The 17,960-nt window shown below is 33.7% G+C and overlaps 1 protein-coding gene across 3 annotated transcripts in view; it reads left to right on the forward strand.

Annotated features, from left to right (window-relative positions):
• Nucleotides 1-419: 419 nt before the first annotated feature.
• The window catches only part of foxp4 (forkhead box P4), a 244,257-nt gene continuing 226,716 nt past the window's right edge, over nt 420-17,960 (forward strand). For 2 of the 3 annotated variants that reach the window (XM_039749164.1, XM_039749167.1), the window contains exon 1: nt 420-1,025. The gene's annotated coding sequence lies outside the window, so the exon portion shown is untranslated. Of the gene's footprint in view, nt 1,026-1,150; nt 1,173-17,960 lie in introns of those variants that run through there. The other variant, XM_039749166.1, reaches the window with a different exon arrangement.

Here is a 17,960-nt window from a genome sequence, read left to right on the forward strand (position 1 = left end):
ACTACAACGCACACATGTTAAGGACAGTCAGGAGAAAATAACACAAAATTAGTTGAATTTTGGAAAGGAGTGCAGTGATTTTTTTTAAACCTTTGTTATTTTCCAAACAAAATGACACTTTTTTATATACTCCGATTTTAGGCAGTTGTTGCAATTAATAAAATTGAGAAGACTATCACTATATTAAATATATGGATAAATTATTAGGTTGTCAGGGTAAAACACTTGTTATTCCAGTGGAAAAAAAGAGAAGTCGAGAGTTGAGGACGGTCCCTACTGACTATTGCCGTATTAGACAGGGTGAGCGCGTGTGTCTGTGCGAGAATGAGAGAGAGAGAGAGAGAGAGAGAGAGAGAGAGAGAGAGAGAGAGAGGGCGAGACCAACAGGGGTAGGGGATGAGATTTGTTTCTTTCCTCGCAATGTTGGCGCGCACCTGTTTTAGGGTAATTACGGTAGAGAAGGAGCCTAACTGTCCCCGAACATCTCCGGCACCAGTAATTCAACACGCTTTTCACTGGGGGTGATCGGAGCGGAGAGGAGACGAGAGCAAAGGAAAGGACAAGACAGGGGGCAGACGAGATGCCAAAAATTGTAGTAGCTTGGACAAGTAAAGGGACTTGTGCATCATTCTGCGCTTGAGACGCTAAAAAAACCAAAAACATTGCGGAGCAAAACTTAAGTGGTGCGCGGCCAGCCAGCTAGCATGCAGCGACGGCTCCGCTAAGTGCTGCGTGCGCCACTTCTGAGAAAGGGGAAGCGCTTCGGAGCAAGAAAGAAGGAGAAGAAAGGACGGAGTCCTAAAAAGAGCGAACACCGCCGCGCCGAGTGATGGTCGCCCTCTGTGCTCACTGAACACGTCGCTACAGCCGCCGACGCTGCTGTCGTTAAGATTCTGCTGTCTTCTTTTCTTTAACGTGCTTCTTCTTTGGGATCACCCGGACTGATCTTCAGAACCTGGAAGTGAAAATCCACATGGTCGAACAGAAGTAACGTGCGTCTTGAGCTCTGCACACTTTACACACAGGTTCAAGATCTCTCTCTTTTTTATATAGTTCTCTCTTTCATTCTGTCATTATTGAAAAGCGTCTTTGCAAAAGTTTGTGTGTGTGTTAGTGCACTGCAGGTGTCCGGAGGACTAACTTCTTTCCAACTTCTTTGGGCATAATGACAGGTGAGCGCGGTGCAGTTTTGTGTTTGAAGCTGGGACGCGAAGTGTAGCTCGCATGTCCATTGGGTCCCTAAACATATGCCTAGTCGCAGTTCACGACCTTTGTCCAGCTACACAATAGGATCACTTTGTAAAAGTGTCTTTTTTCTCTCTGCAGTTGTCATGTCTGGACAAAGTGGAGCATGTTCATAAATAGAAATGAGTGCTCTGCTAGTTTTACTTTTTAATTAATACATAACGTTGTATTTTTTGATTATCATTTTATTTGACTAACCGATACATACTACGTGACAACGTATATATAGCATATATGTGGAAACGGCATATACCATTTAGTGTATTCGATATACAGATTATCTTGGTTGTAATTAAGAATTCACGCCCTTCATTTTGGAATATCAAACGAAACAATATATGATCTATAAAGGATTACAGGAATATACAGACCACATACTGTCTATGTTTGACCTCATACATTTTTAATAAGTTTCAGAACTTTCTTTACTTTAGGTTGACACACATTAGTGTGTTAAAAAATCATAAGCAAATAACGAGGTTGCATTTTAGTAAAATTAAAATAAATTTACTCCAGTTAATTCACGGTATGTTTCTGGGAATATATTTAAATTTAATTATAAAAGTATTAATGTTGGCATATTTTCCATTTTTTGAAAATTTCCATTAAGATTACCTTTGGAACATATTAAGTGGAGTTCGGTACTAAATAATTGATATTCATTCAGAACCACCTTCGTGATAATCATTCTACATAAGTTTTTTTTTTAACCCTCGCCACAGTCTTCAGCACTATATTGTCATAAATGTTCTCTTAGGTGAAATATTAGTAGTAATACATAATTAATAATTAGCCTTGTTCAGTCTTTGAGAAGTGATCGTCTTAAGTTCAACAATTGTATCATAAAATAATGTTTCCAGTGTATAACTGGCAGGAACAATATTAAAATATATTTACGGATTACTCTTAGAATATTAATTTTGAATACGTATGTTTATTGAATCCAGAAGCACTGACTTTTATATAACAATACAAAGCCAAAGTAAGTGACCCATGAGATCACTCTGTGTTCTTTTGAGCGCCGTACGGAGCCTTACAGTATCACTTTAGCACTCCAGACACTTTTTTCCAAGGGCGATTTATTTTTCTCAGAAGTACAAAAAGAGTAACAAAACTATGCAAAATAAACGATAAATATGTTTTTTTAAATTAGGAAGACTTGTACAAAAAACAAAGTTACAGGAAAAGCACAGTCGAGTTTATAGTTTTCCGTTTTACTTCTGGGGATTTCATTGATATAAATTTATTTTAATAAAACCGCTGTATGTTGCTAAAATAACATTTTCGAAATAGTTGGAGGCGCTGTGATTTTTATCATAAGTAAAAAATTAAAAACGGGTTCAAAAAGAGTTTCAGGGTTTAAAATAAGAAAAAAACTCAAATGCACCATGTAAAAGGATACATGAATGCACACAGAGCAAGCAGCACCGGGCGAGAGTAGTGAGGGAAGTGTCATTTTCCAGTCATGGACGATGAAGGACAATTAAAACTGCCAGAAGGATCGCGAAGTCCGCGTTAAAAGAGGTAGAGCGATGATTAAAATAAATCGATTTACCCAAGTGAAGAAAAATAAACTCCATACTGCTCATTATCAATTTTTGTGACGACCGAATGTGAATTTTCAGGTTTTGTTTTCTCCATTCGTTTGATTTTTTTAAGGGAACAGATTTCAAATCGAAGCTCCTTTTGTGTCGGACTTGAAGTTGAACACTGGAAGTTACCCAAAAAAGAGACTGGCTCGTAAACTACAGCATAGTAAATGTGTATGAAAAGTCTGAATTTCAACAAAGTGTCCAAAGTACAACTTCGAGTTCCAACGAAGAAAGGCTGGCTTATAATAATGAGAATACAGAAAAAGCTTTTTGGGTGACCGCGTTGTCCCTTGGGATCATATAATTAGGAGCAATGGTGTGCAACGTGCTCGCGATCAATACACATAAGTATATATATATATATATATATATATATATATATATATATATATATATATATATATATATATATATATATCATGTACGAATGAGAAAGTCGTATTTCTTTTGATCTGGAATCCTTGCATACTTCAGCGCTTTGTTTAATTGGCCTTTTAAGTTTACTGTATTCACATTGTCCGCAGTGCGCTGCCTGACTTGGGGTTCGTGCCTTTAGAGGCCTTTTAAATATCAGTAATGATGAAACTCCATAAACACACCACAGATAGTCGAACCGTTTGCTGTTTGGAATGTAGCCTCTTGAAGACAGCTATCCGCCTTAAATAGTAAAAGTGCAAATGGCAAGAGAGAAACTTTAAGTGACATAGATTCATTGTCATAAGCGAAAACTGGGCTAAAATGAAAAAAAAAAAACCTAATTTGTTGATCTATTACTGGTATGTGCCTTTAAAAAAACTGATAAATTGATGAAGGTGCTAAGTGTTAAAATTACAGTAGTAGATTTTTTACTGAAAACATCCCTTTACATTTAATTGGAGATTCTGATATTTGATCGTATTCATAATTTGAAAAAATTTCAATATAGAATAATTTAAAATATGTGGATAGAATATATAATTGTAGATACATTGTAGGTGTAAATATTTATATTTTGTGTGGTATGTGCCCACTTTCATTTGAAATATTTAAGGGGAAATTTTTAACCAAAAAGTAGTTGAACATAATATAAAGAATATAAAGAGGCATTTCAGAATTGTGAAGTTATATGAAATAAACATCACACCTATTGTTATATTATTAAAAGCATCCTGCTTTTCACTGTATAAAGGTTATTTTCCTGTTAAAATTCAAATACATTTTAAAACTTGCACAACACTGACTATTCAGGTCATTTCCATACAGTAAATTAAATTACTTCTGTATTTTTACAAACATAATTGCAAATTTGTTCCATTTGGTTCAACTGTGTTTTTAGCTTTTATTCCTATGATGTTAAATATGGTGTTTGCCCTTGTCAGAATAATTTTCACAAATCTTGACATTTGTTTCAGAATACCTGTTTGATCCATGGTGTGGGTATGATAAAATTTATAGATGGACACCTTTTTGTTTATGATTGATATTTTAATAATTTTAAGCTGTTTATAGAACATATTCTCTATAATTATATCTGTCCGAGCCTTTTTTCTTAAAGGGCATGTTTACACCTTCCCTTTTGCGCGGCATTTATTTTTTACTCTTTGTTATTTAGTAGCATGATCACAATCCAGTTTTGATTAAAGATAGCATTCTAAACTATAGCAGTGTCACATGGCCATCTAAATCAAGTGAATTACAACTTAGAAGAAAATTTTAGGAAAACATCTTCAGCTTTTTAAAATGATAATTTTGTGATCTACTTCTCAGTTTTAGAGTGGAGACATTCCTCCACCTCTGGCAAACTAGTTGGAAACAATGGCTTTCAACAGAGCAAACTGCAGCCGAGTGGCTAACTTGAACACATTTTGTTTGTGGCAAACATTTTCCAGACTGCTCAAGTGTTGAGAGATATTCTGTTTGACATTCTTTTCGTTGCTTTTACCTTGCAATGGTCAGTTGTGCACACACTTTTATCTTTATGTAGAATTATGTATGTGTGTATGCATGTGTGCGTGTATATCTATTTATGCATATAAAGTAGGTGTATATATATTTATAATGTATATGAATATATATATATATATTTGAATGTTTATGTGGTGTCTATATAAATTTAAAGTATGTGTGTGTAAGTATTTTAATATGCATATAGATCATATAGGATATTTTATGTATTTTTATATAAATATGTAAAAATGAGAGACAGCATATTATGTAATACTACTTTAAAGAGATTTGCAAGTTTTTTTTAATTTTTGATTTGTATTCAGTACTTTATTTAATGAGAGGACCTATAACCTAAAGAGTAAAGTTTTATGCCTTGTATATGAAGATCCCATTTAATACAGTTAAACAGTTATTCCGCAGTAATGGAAAATGGTATATTTTGTACTTTCATCATTTTCTTCTTCCAAGTCATAAACTAGTTAAAATGAAATAAATATTCTCAGAATAAAAGTAAGTTTAAAGTAGTTAACCTCAACTTTATTTTATATTGTGAATACCCATATAAATTGTACTGTGGGCACTTGATACGCAAAAGGGAATTGTTAGTGCCAGTCACTTGCTTTCCTTTTAAGTTTCTTTCTCTGTTTGTACCCATTGTATGTTTTTTTATGTCATATCAGAAAGAAATGAAAAAAAAAAAACTTAACTTCAGTTGCAGAAATTTATAAAGGTACCCAGAGTTAAGAATTCTATAGAGCCTATGTTGTGAAAATAAATAGCATCACTGCAGGCACTTTGCAGGTACAAAATAAGACTGGTTACCTTTAATGCTATTATTCTGTTTGCTCCTCAAAATTTACTTGAAACTGTAACAAATTTTCATATTGAGGTTAATGTAAATGATTAAACATTTGATGAATGAGTTTTTTAAATATATTAGTGTTATGTAGGTGTTTGTTGCAACTGAGTAGAGTTGTGACTGTATTATTAAATATAACACATTTACTTTTTTGTTTTTTTTTTATAATATTAATTTATTTTGACTTGTTCTTCTTGAGTGGAGAGCAGAGGTGGATATGAATAATCATTCCCTAAAGTTAATCTAAAATATGTTGTGTTTAAATCTTGCTTCATGTTAACAATAGGTAATAAGTTTTCATTTGCATTGTGATTAAAAAATGTGTTCTTTTTTGTGTGTTTGTCAAGTGCTTAGTGCCTCAGATACCTTTGTGCCCCAGACCCTGTGGCCCCTTGGCCACTCTCCCATGTTGAGGAATGCGCCAGCTCTGCTGGGCTGTGGAAAGCCTTGCATTGTCTGTATTGTTACGACTGATTCAGTGAAGCGCACGTCTAGCCCCGGGTTTTCCTAAAAAGATATCTTCTCGTTATGTTTGATGTTGGCGATGAAAACAATTGTCAAAAAAAAGTGCATATAAAAGGATAGGTAGCTATTGACACTTGAAAGGGAGGAAGTATGTAAGAAGGAACCTTTTTTTGTTTCTTCATGAAAGTGCACCTGATGCAAAAAGTGCAGGAGAAATTTGAGGGGGGTGGTGGTGTTTCGAATCTGCTGGAAATGTGTCTTGTGTACTTGTATACTTTTTTTTTATCACAGTTCCAACAGTTTTTTTTTCTTTTGTTTGCTGTGCATTTGGCATATCTTTTTAAAATATAAAAAATATAAAAAAAAAAACTATCCATTTGTAGCAAAGAATTCTGGTACAGTATGTTAGCTTTGCTTGGTTTACTTCTACACGTTTAATAGGAGGGTGTTGTTGTTTTTAGAATCTGAAAATATAAAAAACAGAGTGCAAGAGTGCATTGCAGTGATTTTGATTACTGGGCAGAAAAACTGTTTTTCTTCATTAAAATATATTTTTCTGTACATTAAATAATTAATTTTCTAAAATAAGTAGCAATTTAAGATTTAAATTAGAGTTCAATATGTAAATGAATAAAAGTTTTCTGTCTTTAAAAGCGTTCAGTTTTATAGTTTTTATAAAGAATCTTAACCTGGATGACCTTTGTAGAAGTAAATTGTCCAGTTTTACCAGCGAGTCTGATATTATAGCTGATGGAATACTTTTTAATTGATCGATTAAATCTTATGTTGGTTTCATGCTGCTTTTATTTCACATTATTTCAGTTAAACATATGATTGTAATTGAAACCTGTATCTGCTATCCTAAAGGCTGAATTTTGTAGGAATAATAAATTGCATGCCTGTTTAGTTAGCCAGGGACCAACTTACGATACCCTTACTTTTTTCTCATTCTTTTGGTTTAGATTTACACTTGAGGTGAAAAAACAGGGTTTTTATATGTATTTTTGATATGTGAACCAGTAGCATTGTTTAGAATGGACTTTTTTTCCTTCAGCTGTATTTTCCAGCATCTCATCTTTGGTATGACTTGGGAAGGTAAGGACATGCCATTGTACAGGCTTCCTCTAGGATATTTGTTATAATTTAGTGTATATGTCTGCTGCAGATTTCTGTGTTGGATTTTATCAATGTGTTAGTTTCTGTTTATTATTTTTACCTATTTTATTGCTTCTGAGCTTTAAGTTCCATTTTTTCCCTGATTAGTTTTTAGAGTTATGTGTTGTTCTTTATTGTTTTAAAGTTCAAGGCTAGCAGGTGTGCTGGTCAAGTGCAAAGCCTACTTGAATAAATCTCGAGGGTAACACATTTTGAGGGGTCATAGTATGTGACAGAGTTAAATTTTATAGGAATACTCATTAGTGCATCCACTCACTGAGAAGAGGTGTCGTTAGTCGATTGCTGCCATTCGATCAAGCTGCCGAAATGTCAACTCTTCGCAGCATTTTATGTCCCATTCAAAGTTGGGAATCTCCGTTGTTATAATGAGTAACAGCCTAGAAAGCAGGCTGCTATAAAAGCGTAACTTGTGTGTTTCCCAGTGCTCGGCTCTGCTCAGGTGATTGATGCTCAAAAGATGAACTATGAGAAGAGGAAAGTCCATCAGTAGTTGCTATGTGATGGGAGATGCACATTAAGAGTGCTGGTCATTTAGTCTGGCCATCCATTAGTGAAATCACAGTTTGGAGTAGATTATCAGAATTTTGGAAAGGACATGTTTTTTAAACCCTGGAATTGCATTCTCCGCTGTATCTTTGGGTGTCTGTTATACACTGCTCACTAATCGGCAAGCGAAGGTTTTTCTGATTAGATCAGAAGTGAGACATGACTGAAAAGGTTGTCTTTTTTAAATTGCCATTGACAACTGCTTTTCTGTCTCTATTTATTTAGATATCCACATGTGGATATTGCCTGTGGGAAAATATTGGAGAAGCCACATGTCATCTAAAGAATGGTTTAAAATTATTGTTTAATGCTTATTAACTAAATTTTGATCTCCCCTTTTTCCCAATTTAGGAAAATACTACATCCCATGCAAAGCTTTTTTTGGAAAAGCCCCTGTAATGATTTTAAAAAGTGCCTGTCTGGCTTTAATTTATTTTTAATGGGATGACTACTGCACGTGTGGAGGCTCTTTTTTTGGTTAATCCTTTTCTCAATTTGAAAGCAAAATGTTAAACGTATGTGCCATGAAAAACGTACAAGAAATTCCAGTATTTATCCTTTTTACATTTAGGAATTCAGCTTGAATTTTAAAACTGAAATATTTTACTTCAAGGTTAATATTATCTGTGAATGGCAGTTTGGATGAGTTAGGAAATGTATACCCCAATCAGAAATCATTTGTCTGAATCCAGGGTTTAACTTTAAAATTGTTTTAATAGATGGCTGTAAAGGAGAAATTGAACTTGGTGCACTGCATGTGGGGTTGGAATGCACAATATTGGGTTGATAATGTCAAATCTTAGTTGTACTGTGTCATAATGAGCATACCAGGAAAGCATCGCTTGTGTTAAAATAATTGATCAGATGTGACTAAAGAGAGCTATGGCAGCATGTGTCCCATTGGATGATTTTTCTTTGTTCAAAGAGTCCCAAAAGTGACCCCGGCAAACATAAAAATCACAGCCAGATTTTGACCTTTTGAGTTATTTTTCTCTTGTGAGGTAATAATCATAATAATCATAATAATAACAATAATAACAATAACATTAAGAGAGCATACTCTGCATTTATATTTGGGCATCATAGGCAATGAAAGTTTTGGGATGATTTTAATTTTGACATCCTGCCATGACTGCTGATTCTAGGTTTGGTCTTTCTTGTAGCTTTAGCAAAGTAAATTCATTAACTTTTCTTTAGCGATAATGGTGGTGTTCTCATAAAGTAAGAAAACTCCTCTGTGATCCCTAATCATACCTATCGTGTCCTGAAAGAGCACTGGCACTGGGCTACCTCTTGTAGATGCTTGTGCACTATAGTCGCTTGGGTTGAGCAAAGGCCGTGTACTTTGCTCCCTTTTAACATCAAGCTATTGTTGGCTGATTTTAAGTGTCTGTTGCTGGTCTGTGTGACTTGGCGTGTAATATCTTTCGACTTCCAGAGCTGGAGGTCTTTCTGGGCAGCACTTTATCAGCTAAGATACCCTAAACCCGATAGCCACTGACTAACTGCCCAAAGGGGAAGGCACACTTTTCTTGTTAATCTGATTATCACAATATACACTTAAAATAATGTTCCTTTTCATTTCTTCTAAAATTAGATCCTGTACATCGTGATGAAGATATAGATTTAAGAACAGGTTTAGAGAGACTTTTATCATTCCAAAAAAAAGTAATGTTTGGGGATAAAGTTTTATTTTTGATCCACTGAATTTCTCAAGGCATTAGCAAATCAGAGACACAGTATACCACTCTACTTAGTTATGGAAAAAAAATATCTTGTTACAGTGAAGTGTTCGCTTAGTTAATAGAGTAAATATCGCATTTTCTCAGTAGGCAATGATGAATTTGTATCAGCTTGGAGAGTGAACTAGCACAAATAAGACCGTTAAAAATTGCATTTTTTAAACCCTGACTTGAAGTGTTTTGTGTTAAATTATAAAAAAGAAGAAAGAAATAAACATGCAGCCAAGTGCCTTCGTGAACCTTTTACGGTAATTTAAAATGCTTTCAGTGCTCATAGAACATCTGCTCAGGGCTGTAATATTCACGCTGTGTTACCTGGTGTTGTACTCTTACCGCAGTGTTCAGTTATAAAGCTGCTTTATCTGAACCATGTTTACACACTTCAACCAATATAAATGAGTGCAGGTGCCATTCTGCACTTAATTGTATCCCTGCTTTATATATTTAAAATATATATTCTACATTTTTATGTACATGATGGAATTCTGTGTGTGTGTGTCTGCATGTGTCAGTATATAGCTGGTTATGTTATTTTGTCAATGATTTTCAATGCAGATACTTATTTGTCTTACTTTTGGTAGATCTGCATATGTGAGTTGATGTTTTTTTTTATGTCGGCTTATTTTTTTAGTGTTGTTTTATTTTTGAAGTTTGTGTTTTTTTCACAAGAAGTTTTTAAATTTTTCTCTAACCCCAATCCATTTTTTTTCTAGGTGGTTTAGGCAGTGTGATTTTAGATGTTTAATACACCAGTAGGTGTTTTGCTGTAAAGGATGGATAAAGTGTTGGAAACTGTCCATTTAAACAAAGTCACTCTGGGAGAATTCAAATTATTTAAACATTACTTTGAACATACTGCATATTAGTATGTATAGTTTTATATGCATGTTTTGGTTACCAGGATTGTTATGTACACCGGGTATACAGTGCTTTGCAAGGGGTTGCAGGTGATGTCCATTACATGATTTACCTACTTTAGACCCTTCAGAAACAATGGATCATGGTGACATAATATCAGTATGTTGTGACTTTTCTTCATTTTTTCCAATTCTTCACCCCTAACTAAATCTTGATATTTTTTCATTTTGAGCTCAATTTTTGTAGTATTTAAAGCTATGTTTTTTTCTTATGATTGTTTGCTAACATTCTGGTCATTCAGATCTCTAGGGATTACTTCACATTTTTTATGGGCAAGGTCAATCTTATCTTGTCCCACTGCCACAGGAATAAGCAAGGCAGGGAAACTGGGAATTAGTGGCCTTAGAAAATTAATTGTTTCATAGAAATAGTGGTGGAAATTATCTAACTACCTTTGAAAAAAAAGTACCATTTTGATTGGTTATTCGTCAAGAGAGATCTCTTGAAAAATTAAAAAAATAAAAAATTTGCTCTACATTCATTTTTAAATATAGAAATATTTAATTGTATAAATGCAGTAATTTTATAAACCAGGTTTAAACCATATGGCTTTATTTTTTATACTGGGCACAATAGCTAGTGCTATCAGGATAGACTCCAGCTCTCTAAAAATCTGTTTCACGCAAAGTGGATTCAGAAAGTTAATGGATGGTTGAGAAGGGGTTGGAGTGTGTGTGTATATATATATATATATATATATCGTTTACATTTAGTTTATTCCATAACATACACATTTATTATTTAATTAAGTTATTATTTACTTTTGTGCATTTTGTTTAATTGATTTAAAATGTGGGCTGCAGGAAGTATATGTCATGTGTGTATGTTTGCATATTCAAAATGTATACATTTTTTTCCACCTTTGTTTGTTTTCCTTGGCTTTGGTACATCCTAAGAATACGTTTCATGTCAATGACTGAGTTAACACTGGAAAATGGAATAAATTAATATTGATGTTGAGAAATCTCCCAGTACACAACTTTGTGCCATTTTTAGTTCTGTGTACGAGCATTACCTTTTCTTTCAAGTATACACCTTGTCTTGATATACACAAATATTTTAATGGGCCTTCACCTTTCTTCAGTGTCCATGGTTAACAGTAATTGTGTTCAAACAAGTGTTTACTGGACAGATGGAGACTCAGTTGAGTCAAGACAGAATGCGTTTATAATGGCTTTTTAAAATAAACAAAAAAAGCCAGAGTCAATAATATGGTGCATTTTGTTCCTCATTAATGAATGAGATGAAAAATAAACAAACATATTCTATATATGAGTGTGTTTGAGTTAGAGAAGAGTTTGCCGGTTGATTTTCTTAGCCATGTGAGTGAATAGATCTTAGAATTGTTATCTTCCAAAATGCTACATTGGAATTTGGTAATGGAAAATTGCCAGGAATTTTGTTTGACTGGTAATAGTTACCACCAACCACCAACTTTGGTATGCTTTGGAATAAAATAAGAAATATAAACTAACAATAATGGTTTTCAGTGTCACACAGCTGGTCTAAAAATAATGAAGAGAAAATGAGTGGATTCCTTTTAATTTGCAGGCTCTCTGTAGTTGTGACCTGACTCATCGTTCATTTGAGAATGTGAACTGGTGTCTGTTTACTAAAGGGCTTTGTGCTTGTTGGGACACAAAAGAAAAGCTTTATTATATTGACTAAATTGCAGGTTTGAATGTCGGCTTTCGATCACCGTCCAGTCTTTAGTTGTGCATTTCCTGCTGTGAAGCCAATCTGAAGTTTAAAAGATTCTGTTACTGTGTATTGGGTTGACCAAGAGAGTTAAAAGTGATAGCAGAGAAGAACTGATTGAAACTAGATAAAGTTGGAATGGAGGGATTTCGTAAATAAAGAAAAGTGACTGGGTGAAAAGAACAGGGCCAAAATGGAAAGTGAAAAAGGAAAATATCTGTTACCAAGAACAGTAGATGGGGAGAGTAAGGGAAATGTGAGAGGAAGAAAGAGAAAGAAAAATGGATGAATGAATGTGAGGAAGAAGGAGAAAAGAAGTTCACAGAGAAGGAATAGATCATTTGATTTTGAATTTGGAAAGCAGAGCTATTCAAGCAGGTTTGCAGATTTAAGCTTTGATTTGGTAAACATCTTTATTTATGATTATACTGTATAATTATACAAAATATATCTGAAATCATGCAAATTAAATGGTAAATGAGTATAAATTGTTTCATCTTGGTACATTGGTAAACTCCAATTTCTATAATGTGCAATAATCATGAAGAGATGTTTTCCAAATTTTGCTCACTGTGTGGAATAAAGCGTATCTATAAATTATCCATCATCCAGATTTTTACTATTTTAATTTTACCAGTTAGTCTTTATTAAATGAGTTATATTCATTATTTTCATGTTAAAGTAAAGCTGTGTCTTGGTTTCAATACTTGTACTGTAATCATCAAAACATTGAAAAGATCTCCTGCCTCTCATCAACTTGTAAATGTTAAGACGCTTGGCTTCTAAAAGTGTTGCTGTGTGCTTTGCATTTGCTTTATTTTTTTATTCTTTTAAAAACATTAAAGCAGCCACTGCCATTAAGCAGTTATTTACTTATTCTCCCTTTTTGTTTAATTATAGCTCATGAGGAAGGTAAAAAATGGGGGAGGTTAGATTTGAGACTTTATTGTCTGGTATTGAAATGTCTCAAAGTATGACAACTAATGTTATCTGGAGAACACATGGCTGCATATACAGTAATCTGTCTGGATAGAATTTCTCAAGAATTGGAATCTGTGTTTCCCTGCCTTTATCCTCACTTCTTTTAGCAGTTAGCTCGTGGGAAATGTACCTATACATTTTTTGGTTATCCGATAAACAAAATTTCTATGCAGTAATTATATCCCAAAAGCTTTTCATGTATCAATTAACCATAAGGAGCTACTTAGTTGAACCTTAGCTGGGCAACTACTGGAGCTGATTCTCGAAATGCAACATGACTAGCATTGCGCTGGTTGTAGTCAACTTTTTGTATTTTATTTAATTTAAAGTTTGCATTACAAATGCTCATTGTTGCATATTTAAAAAATAGATTTAATTTAGGGTGCCTGGTAGGGTGGAATAAACTGGAGAGATGCCTCTAGGTAAACAAGTGTCTGTGTGATAAAGAAATAAAATCCAAAGGAACTTGTGCCTTAGTCTGTCCTGGTTCAAAATGAGGCCTCAGTTAGGCATGAACTGACTGCAGACTGAATTTGTCAAATAAGCTTTAAATATGAATCTACCTTTGATTGATCCACATGTATTAATGTAGACCTAACTATGTGTCTATTGGATTGTGCCTGCATTCATTGTTATAAGGCACTGTCCATTCATGTCATAAATCTGTGTACAGTATATCTACTAAAGATATACAGACATACACACACACTATGTTCTACATAAACCAGAATGAGAATCAGTTTGTTTGTTTCTTCCTAGTGCATTCCCATGCTTCTAATCTTAGACGAATCCAGCTTGACAGGGGCGTTCAAATCATTCAGAAGAAAATAATGGGCAACCTGCTGACCCCAGCATGCTGGCTGTGGTGGAACTTTACTTGCCAACTAAAGTTTTAGGTAAATTCTTCAGCTGTATCTGAATGTCTAAATTCAGTAGTTTTAACTCATATGATTATGATAGTGTATAAGTATGCTAAATCCAGATATTACTGTTGAAGAAAAAGGACATACAAACTGAATGTTCCATTAATCTATCTGATCAAAACCTGAAGACCATGTAGACTATAATACATTTCTGCACAAAAATGTTACATGTACGTGGGTGAGTTTTTGGCTTACAAAGATTTCAATATGAATTTAACTATTTGTGTTTCCTACATGTTACACATGTTTGACTAAAAAAGAGTGAAAGCAACACATAAAATATGTGTGATGTATGTGTGGTAATGTAAGTATGTTTAATCCACAAATCAATAAACAAGTAATTGGGAATGTCTGTTCATGCATTTTGTGCATGACAGGTATAAAAACGCATTTACCCAAAATATTTATGTACAGTATAAATTAGAATAGACTTTTGTTTCTGAGTTTAAGGTTAAAATGAATACACCTATATTATCACCTTAATAATATGAGTATGAATGTAGCTGGATAGCACAGTAGTCCTAATTCCTGGAGACGAGGTTTCATTCCAGGCCAGAACTTGTGTGTAAGGAGTTTACATGTTCTGCCTTTGTTTTTGTGGATTTTCTTTGAGTGTTTATTTTGCAACACTTTAATGAAATATGCAGTTTCTGAAGAATGATGGACTGGTAAGAGTCTAATGATGGACTGGTGTGAGCCTGTTGTCTCTATTATAAGCTTGGGGAGAGCAGTACTGGGTGAAACTTATCTGGGTTGTTGTATAGCATAGTGCAGAAACAATTGTTAAGGAAAACAAAAGAGGTCAATACCAGTAACATATAGGATTGGTTAGTTATTCAACCTTAGATGTCATTAGGTTATGGGATAAAACAACAATTCTGAAAGTAGTGCCTATACAGACAGCAAGTGTCTTAATATACACCATATATGTAAAGGATTGAATAGTGTGTTATGTATATATGCACAGTATAATTTGTCTACAAGTTTTTAGGTATATTACAAGCAGATACTCGAAACAGATACCCATTCTGTGTTTCAGTGACATTGCATGTAAGTGTAGATTAAACTGTTCTCTATATGTGTACATGTGTACTTGTTTAAATACTCTTTTGTAAGGTTAGCTTGTGAATTTTTTGCAATGTATCGTTCATGCTTGCATATCTGTTTTTGTAGTACATGGGTCCATGTTACACATCAGTAAGTATGCATGGAAATGTACGCATATTTGTAAATTTGTATTTGTGTAAGAGTATATGCTGAGCCCAGGTAACTATATATTATTAAACTAGGAATGTGTGCCAGGGTTAAATGATATAACTAGAAAGTAAATATTGCCAACATTAATTTATAGTAAATATATGTTGGACTTTCATCCTGGAGCTATATTAAAGGTGATGATTGTTCAGCAAATATTATTCATATAATTTGTATGTGACTACATGAATAGTGCAGTGGAGTGATATTGGATCAAAACTTTGCATAAAAGCTCTTCCTGCAGTACACAAGCATCAGTACAGTGTATCTTACTATCTAACTTTAAATCTTTCTGTGGTGTATAAAAAATTATCCTCTTCTTACGTTAGACTAACAAAGTTTCTTCCTCTTTTAGGGCAAGTTTTGGCATGTCCTACCAAATGCATTAGAATCTCAATCATCAGGATTTCAGGAGGGTCACTGCTTAATTTTTTGCCTTGGTCCTAATTGTGGTTCACACCGTAATGTGGGAATGCACATGAGTACTGATGAAAAGCCATGAGTAGGTGTTTGGATTGGGGGGGTGGGGAGTGGTTGTAGGGAGCAGCGGAGGATAGTGGAATAGTAGTCCTCCCTCCCGGACAAGCCTCCGGCCAGGCAGCTTGCTTTGTTAGATTTTCACTTTCCGCTTTCTGAATTCTAAGAAGTGTGCTTGCCTGCCGCTCTTTCTCCAGCGCTGAAATCATTAACAAAAAAATAATTTAACAAGAGTGAGAGATCTTTTGGGGACAGCACAATTAATCAAAAAAAGGCAGAGGCTTTGAAAAGGGAGCCCTTCAAAGAAACTCTATTCTTCTTATTTTTAATGTTTGATGAGACGTTAAAAAGTTTTATAACGTCATGCTGTCTGAACAGTAGAGAACAGAGAGGAACGTCTAATCACTCTTCACAGAAAAATGACTTCCAACGAGATTTAATTAACTGATAAGAGAGGCTTCAAATTAATTTTTCAAGGATGTTAGATTTTGATTAAGAAAGTCCTAAAAGAAATAGACGAATAATCAATTTTTTAATCAACTTAGTCAAATGGTAACTGGTTAATATGGTAATTCTGGCAATTAGGCCAAATATTGTTAAGTTGAAGTTTCAATGCATCCCCTTAAAGAAATTATAATATCTTTACATCTAATTATCATGGTTATTTTAATTTTTATATGACTACCTCTCAATTTTGCTATTCATATTTTTCTATTGTAGTTTTGTTATTTAAAATTAGAAGTTTGCAATCTTAATAAAAAAATTAACTTTTTGAACTCTGAATTTAACTATGCTCAATTCCTGTTTCAATTTAATATATTAAGAAGAGTTTTTGAAAGGCTTTCTTTGTTTGCAAGGTTCTGTTAAGATTTTTGAGAGTCTTTAATTTAGCGAGGAAGGGAATGGATTATGTATGTGTGTGTGTGTGGCATTCATATGCTTGTCAGTGTGTCTCTAAGTGTAATGTGTAATATATTCAGTACAAGCTAGGCATATAAACCACATTTTCTTTTACCAGTCCAATGCATTATGCACATTTACAGTTCTACCTACTCATATATACAACTTTTTAAAATTTGATTTTCAAGGCAGCTAAACATCATTAATTACACTAATTACATAAAATGAAAATTATATTAAAATTATATAGATCTGTTTTATTAGTTTATTACATATACTGTATATATATATATATATATATATATATATATATGTAGAGCATGATGTAAATATTATCTGGTTTGGTACTGTTGCTGCAATATATTTGCACATTAAATGCATAGTGCGAGCACAACATAAGTGTGAAATCTTTTTCTTTACAGTTTCCTCTTTTGCTGCTAAGCATTGTATAAGTTGGTAGGCTGTAGTTTTATTTTAAATTATAATAACTGATTTAAAAAATAAGTATGACTCTCTTTATGAAATATAAAGCATCTACTTCCATACATTGAAGGAAATCTCTCTTTTAATACCTTTTTAGTATTTTTGAAAGGCAGGCTTAGTAGAATAATCTCCAGTAATACTCTCAATTTGGAGTGGTTCAGAGGGGTATTGACAGGGGTTCAGAGATGCACTGATGTCATTAAAGTATGAGCTGGTTGGACAATACTCTTGTTTTCACCCCTTCATAATGTAAGCTGATTTATTTTGGTTGTATTTGAAAATACTTTTAAAATGTTATTTGTATAAGAAAGCTTGTGTTGGCAGACAGCTAATTCCTAATTAGTCATGTATTGCTAAACCTGGACTTCACTTGAGTTTAGAAAGAATTATGTTATTTTATTTGGGTTACTGCATGAAAAAGTGTCTATTACCTGCCCTTCCACACACTACAAAGATAGTAAAGGTAGTTATGCGGTATTTTTGTGTATAAATGCAAAATTCATAAGAAAAAACTCCTTTCTTCTCACGTGAAAAAAGTGAGAGGAAACATCAGAAATATGTTTTTAATGGAATAGGAAAAAATATTATCTAAGCATTACTTCCAAGCCATACTTTCTCTAACTGTCAGTTTGTCTCTTTTGTTTTACTTTATCTGTATTAAATATACAGAATTACAAGCTTTTAAAATGTCTTGCTTTTTAAATGAAAGGTACAGGAGTGGCGTATTTCTAAACGAGTTATTTCTTCAAGTGTTCAGCAGCCTTATGAAAAGGTG

The sequence above is a fragment of the Polypterus senegalus genome, chromosome 3 (assembly GCF_016835505.1).
Source record: "Polypterus senegalus isolate Bchr_013 chromosome 3, ASM1683550v1, whole genome shotgun sequence".
Taxonomy (NCBI): domain Eukaryota; kingdom Metazoa; phylum Chordata; class Cladistia; order Polypteriformes; family Polypteridae; genus Polypterus; species Polypterus senegalus.